Below are 6872 nucleotides of genomic sequence, written 5' to 3' on the forward strand. Positions count from 1 at the left end.
TATCCAGTAACAAGGACTCTCCTTACCTCATAATCTAATAATCCATTTGTGGGTACAGTCAAAAGTTTTTTTTCCTGGGTCTAAGCAATAGTACAACTGACAAGGTGTTTGCCTTACACACAACTGACACAGGTTCAATCCCTGAGCCTGCCAAATGTAATCCCTGGGCACAGAGTCAAAAATTAGCCCTGAGCACTGCCAAGTGTGGCCCAAACACTAAAAAAAAAATAATTAAGTTCTCCTTCCTGTCCCCTCTCTTTTTTCCTCTTCACTATTTTCCAAACAGTTGCGTATGCAGGATAAATAACAGGTCACTTTCAAATAAGTTCCTCCAGATACCTGCAACTGATTCTGTGGGACAAGAACAACTGGCCAAAATTATACATCATAATTGTGAAATAATTTAAATGCTCATTATTATGGATGAGTGAAATATGTTTAAGAAGGTGAAATAATCACCAGTTGTAGAATTGGAATATTTATATTTATGGGGCCAGACTGAAAGTACAGTGGATAGGGTGCTTGCTTTCATGTGGTTGGCCCGGGTTCGATCCCCAGCATCCCATATGGCATGTCATATCCTCGTCATGCCCTGAACCCACCAAGAGTTATTACCACTTCTAGGCTTATTTTGTTTTGCTGTTTTGGTTTGTTTTGGGGCCAAACCCAGCAGTGCTCAGGGGTTACTCCTGGCTCTGCACTCAGGAATCACTTTTGGCAGGCTTGGGAATATGGAATGCTGAGGATAAAACCCAGATAGGCCTCATGCAAGATGAGTGTTCTGAGTGATTTCTGAGCACAGAGCTGAGTCAGCCCTGAGCACAGCTGAGTGTGTCCCCTACTCCAAAAACATTAATTAGTAAATAAAATATTTGACAAATTTATATGTTCATGAATATAAACTATATGCAATCAAATATTATGTGTATATTATCATTCATGAAAATGAATGGATTACTGCAATATTCAAGAACACAAAAACAATTTGAGTGAAAGAAGAAATATTGTGTAGGGTATATGTTATAAAGTTATACTATCAAGTTCAAAACTATGAACAATACCTATCTCTAATAGAAAGGATAATAACTAAAAGTGTGTATGAGGGATGTTTTTGAGAATCTGGTAATTTCTTGATCTAAGAGATATTTTCTCAAATATGCTCTTCTTGTATAAATTAAATGGTCATAAACTGGTTATTTTTCTGCTATACTTTAAGTTAAAACTTCCCTTTTAGGGGCAGAGAGATAGTACAGGGGCAGGGCATTTGCTTTGCATGCAGCTGACCCAGGTTCAATCCCCGGCATTCTACATGGTCCCCCAAACACCGTCAGCAGTAACCCCTGAGTATCGCCAGGAGTAACCTCTGAGCGTTGCAAGGTGTGCCCTCCCCCCCCAAAAAAAAGCTTTCCTTTTGGGGGAAAATTTTTTTTGCATGGCCTCCAAAAAGGAAGAAAAGTAAACCATTAGGGCCAAATAATTTTGCATTGAATTATCTGTATTAAGTAGTTTCCGAGGTTCAAATGCCAGATTTGCCACTTCCTAGACTATGACTTTGGTTACAAGATTATTAAATTCATCTATAAAAATAAAGATATGCTACTCACTCATCAAACAGCTCATTAAGTACCTCCTGTTATGTGCACTTGGTATATATACAGCAATTTTTTTAGTATACCCATGTCCTTAACTTCATAGATTCTATTGGGAAAAAATTTTTAAATGCCTGCTATACCATCTCACAAAATTTATTTGAATCTCAAGAGATCCAGCCAGGGGGCTGGAGCAATAGTACAGCAGGTTGGGCATTTGCCTTGCATGCGGCAGACCCAAGTTCTATTCCCAGCATCCCATATGGTCCCTCAAGCACCGTCAGGAGTAATTCCTGAGTGCAGAGCCAGAGGTAACCTCGGAGCATAGCCAGGTGTGCCCCAAAAAGTCAAGAGATCCAGACAAGTACACACTACTCAAAGTGTGGTTTATGACTAGCAATACTAGTATGGTATGGGAATTTGTTAAAAAGGCAAACTCAGGACCCACCCTAGAACTAGAGAATAAATGTCCATACCTTCTTTTTATATAACCAGGTAATTTTTGTGTGCACTAAAGTTTGAAGATCACTATTATAGAATTTTGTGTCATAAAAGACTGTCAAACATAGGGTATTATTAGTATTAGTCATGCTCACCAAGAAACTGCTACTCCTTTGTCAATATATTCCTATTCAAGAAAAAAGGGGATCTGAAGGTGAGAAACCATACATTAACTCCCATCTTAAAGCCATCCTGTTTCCACTATTTTATTTTTGGTTTGGGGGTGTTATCTTTCTGTTGTTTGTTCTTTAAGCTAACCTTGCTTCTCTGTTAATAGATCCCAACATCAAACACCTTGCTAGACTTGCCACTCTTAAATAAGCAACACCCTAACTTGGAGTGTGTCGTTCCTTTGTTTTATTCCATTAAGGTTCCATCTTCTTTTTCTTTCTCCCTTCTTTCCATATCTCCTAAATAAGACTATTTTACTATAAAATCCCTATAGTAATAATGCTACTGATGCACATTTTTGCTTAGCTTTTTTAGTTCATTCATCACTATTTTTGGTCTTTCAACAGTGTGCCTTGGAAGAGTACTTTCATAAAATAACCATAATTTGAACAGTTGTTCTGATTCCTTTTGTCTTTCATCTGCTGGCAAGAGGGCTAGCATAACATATCTGCAGGCTATTTGGTGGATCACTAGTCATACTTGTTCCAGTAGTATTTTTGTATAATGAGAGTTCAGGAAGTAGCTAAGATTATTTGCTAGAGCAGGCTTTTCTGGGAAGAGGCACTAAGTAGGACTTTAACAGATCTCTTATTAAATAAAAATATTTTTCAGAGTGGATTTAGATAGTAGTGATACCCAAGTTTTAATATGTATGCATCACCCCAAAACCATGTTAAAATGAAGTTTCAGACAGAGAATTCAAAGGTTGGAATACATACCTTGAATGCAGAAAGCATGGGTTTCTGAGACCACGTTATCTTAATAACACATTAAATGCTTTGAATACTCAGTAAAAAGTGCTTGACTTTACAATAATCATCACAAAAATAACATATTTTTATTTCTCTCCTTTACTTGATCTCTTACAGTAGAAACTACTCTGAGATCTGCAAATGGTGAAGTTTAATGGACTAAATTCACACATTACATTTGCTAAAATGAAGAATTACTTATTTGATTTCACCATCTATTGGTGAAAATATATTTTATTAATAGCAAATCACTTCTCTCTAAGAGTAATACTTACGATTTTAAAAAATACTTCATTAGAAAACTTCTAGACTCGGCCAGAGCAATGGTGCAAGTAGGGTGTTTGCCTTGCATGTGCCAACCCAAGTTCAGTCCCTGGCACCACAGATGGTCTCCTGAGCCCCTCCAGGAGTGATCTCTGAGTGAAGAGCCTGAAGTAATCGCCCTGAGAAACTGCTGTGTGTGGTCAAAACAAACAAATAAACAAACAAAAGTTTTTGGACTTCCCAGAATTATTTTGTAAATACCTCATCATCATCATCATCATCATCATCATCATCATCATCGCGTTGATCATTGAATTTCTCGAGCGGTCTCAGGTCTCAGTAACATCTCCATTCATCCTAGCCCTGAGATTTTAGAAGCCTCTCTTTACTCATCCTTCCCAACGATGCTGTACTGGAGGTTCTTTCAGGGTCAGGGGAATGAGACCCAGCTTATAACTGGTTTTGACATATTAATACACCATGGGGACCTTGCGAGGCTCTCCCATGTGGGCAGGAAATTCCAGGTAGTTCACCAAGTTCTCCGGAGGGAGAAGTAGGCTATAAAATATCGCTTCCAGGAGCTTGCTTTTAAGTCTCTGGATGCTGGCCGATGATGGGATTACAAGGCGCTGAGGGCAGTCCCTGAGTGTGACCACCTAGCTACTGGGAAATGGGAAATCTGGGCGGAGGAGGCCCAGTCCCGATCTGAGCGGACTTGGAGGTCTCAGCCCTGGGTCCCACACACCTGGGTTCCTCTGCTGGTAACTTTATGCATGAGGCTTGTCCGAACGTGTGGAGAGAGGCCTTGAGCATGGCTGTGGCTGGGTTCTGAAGGTCTTTGTAAATACCTATGCTGATAAATTCCTGGTTATCTTAGAACAATTCAAGGATATAAACTTCTCATTTTCAAGGTCTTTAAATTAAAAATAAAAGGTAGTTAGAAACAAACCACCTGGGCTATAGAGACAGTGCGGGGTTAAGGTGTATCATTTGCATGTGGTCTAACCCTATTCGAACCCCAGCACCAGATGATTCCCCCCAGTCCTACCAAGAGTGATCCCTGTACACAGTGCCAGGAGTAGGCTAGAGCCCCATCAGCTAGAGCCCCAAAGCAAACCAAATAAATAAACCGAGCATTGACAATATCCAGCAGCCCTCAAAACAAATAGAAAAAAGTGACAAACATTACTAAGTTGAGCATGTTCTCTTAACCATTGTGTGCTTAACATTCTTTGAGTACTTCTTTTTCTTTTTATTTGCATAAAGTTATTCTCAATAATAAATTATATTCAATATTTTGACACCAGTCCCACCACCATCACACCTTCTCACCACCACCATTTTGAATTTCCCACCCCCCCCCCAAAGCTGCCAAACAGGCAGATGGTAGATAACCTACTTGTATTGTTATTATGAATAACTCTCACAGCCATGTGCTCCTAGAAATCTAAAATTTTAGATAATTAGAGTCTGGAGAAATCTCTGCGGTGACCTGCTTGGTTCCGAAAGTCTTTTTTGTGTCTCTGGGTCATGGCCATTAATGAGCTTAAATAGTCACCAGAGGCAGCTCGTGGTCATAACATCCAGGGTCCCATGGGGACGGGGATATGGGAGGGATCGGTTTGTTCCCTAACCCTCGAGGCCTGGAGTTTGCCATCACTGAACTCGTGTATCTGCACTTCCCATTAGGTTCTGGAAGATAGCGACCGCCAGGATTCCTAAGGGGCAGATGGAGGGACAATGTCTGCTCCCATCTGAGGCACTCCAGCAAAATCCCTGGCGCAAAGTCCAGAGGCATCTCAGCAGCAAGCAAGCGGTTCTAAGATTCTTTTGTATGTCTTCTTTGAGCACTTCTTATGTATCCATCACTGTATTAAATCTGTTAGGCAGGTTATCTCATTTAATATTCACAATAATCTGCTTTTCTTATTTTACAGATGAATAAGCATTAGAGAAATACAGTAGCTTCACCCGTATTTATCCCATATGTATACATACATATGTATATGTGTATACATATATATATCTGTATATTAATATGGATTATTAATTCCAGGTAGGAATTGACAGACTGTATGTAGTATGTGTTTGAAGACACTGTAAAAATCATTGCACCTATCAAAATAGTGTATTTTCCAAATCATCTCTAATTTGTTTTCTGACATTGCAGTTTCATGATTTTTTAGCTGTTTTTTTTATGTTCATCCACTTATAAAGTGGGGGTCTGGACTTTTTTGGGGGGGAGGGGGCCACATCTGGCAGTGCTCAGAGGTTACTCCTGGCTCTGCACTCAAATTACATCTGGCAGAGCTCAGGGGACAATATGGGTTGTCAGGGATTGAACTCAGGTAAGCCACATGCAAGGAAAATGCCCTTCCTACTGTACTATCACTCCAACCCCACTTAAGAGTTTTTTAGTCCATGATTAGCTAGCTATAGTTTGTCCATGGAAACTTTAGAGAAAAACTCCTATTAATATAGATTATTAATTTTTATTCTAAAATAAAAATTGAGCAGAATTGTTCTTAGGAAGGTAGGAATTGCTTTTTTTACCATCATCTTCTTACCATCATTGTCATTACTATCCACATGTTATTTCAGTTTTCAATTTTACTTCATCATCATCATCATCATGATTATCATCATCATCATCATCATCATCATCTTGTTGATCATCAATTTTCTCAATTGGTCTCAGTAACGTCTCTATTCGTCCTAGCCTGCAGCCTCTTTTTACTCATCCTTCCCAACAGTGCCGCATTGGGGGCTTTATCAGGGTCAGGGGAATGAGAACCATCACTGTTACTGGTTTTAGCAAATGAATATGCCACAGGGAGTTTGCCAGGCTCTCCCATGGCGAGAGATGCAAATTAGGGAGATGCAAATCAAAACAACAATGAGAAACCATCTCACAGAACAGAGACTACTAATACATCCAAAAGAACCGCAACCAGTGTTGAGGTAGATGTGGGAGAAGGGATCCAGCCAATGCTGGTGCAAATGTCAACTTCAGACATTCCTCCAAAACAGTAAGAAGTGAGCTTCCATAAGACCCAGAAATTCCAGTCCTTGGACCTATTCTCCAAGGGCCCAAAAACACAACACAGGCAAGACCTTCACGCTCCTATGTTCGCTGCAGCACCATTCACAATAGATGAAATATGGAAGCAACCCGAGTGTCCAAGAACAGATGCTTGATAAAGAAACAATAGTACTTATACACAATGGAATGCCACTGGGTCATTAGAAAAGATGAAATCATGGCATTGGCTGCAACACGGAAAGCCCAGATGATGCTCAGTGGTCTGGGTGCAGGCTTCAAACCTGTAGCTGTCTAGCGACAGAGTGGTTCAATTTTACTTAGTCATAATTTTTCTCATTTATTCTTATTAAGTTTTTAAGGTCATTTTGGGCAATTATCATGTATTTTCACTGAAAATTAGAAGAGCTCCAGAGACTAGAGAGATAGCTCAAAGGCCTGAAAGTATAATTTGCATGTAGAAGGCCTGTGTTCAATCTACAACACCATATATTCACTACCCACTACTGGAACTACTCCCTGCTAGGCTTTCCCACCCTAACCCACTGAATACCA

The 6872-nt window shown here is 39.8% G+C and overlaps 1 non-coding gene across 1 annotated transcript; it reads left to right on the plus strand.

Moving 5' to 3' along the window:
* Window positions 1-6568: 6568 nt before the first annotated feature.
* TRNASTOP-UCA (transfer RNA opal suppressor (anticodon UCA)) lies at window positions 6569-6641 on the plus strand. The gene has a single exon. It is a non-coding gene; the product is annotated as a tRNA-Sec (tRNA).
* The last annotated feature ends 231 nt before the right edge of the window (window positions 6642-6872 follow it).

This window comes from Sorex araneus, chromosome 2 (genome assembly GCF_027595985.1).
Source record: "Sorex araneus isolate mSorAra2 chromosome 2, mSorAra2.pri, whole genome shotgun sequence".
In the NCBI taxonomy this organism is placed as follows: Eukaryota; Metazoa; Chordata; class Mammalia; order Eulipotyphla; family Soricidae; genus Sorex; species Sorex araneus.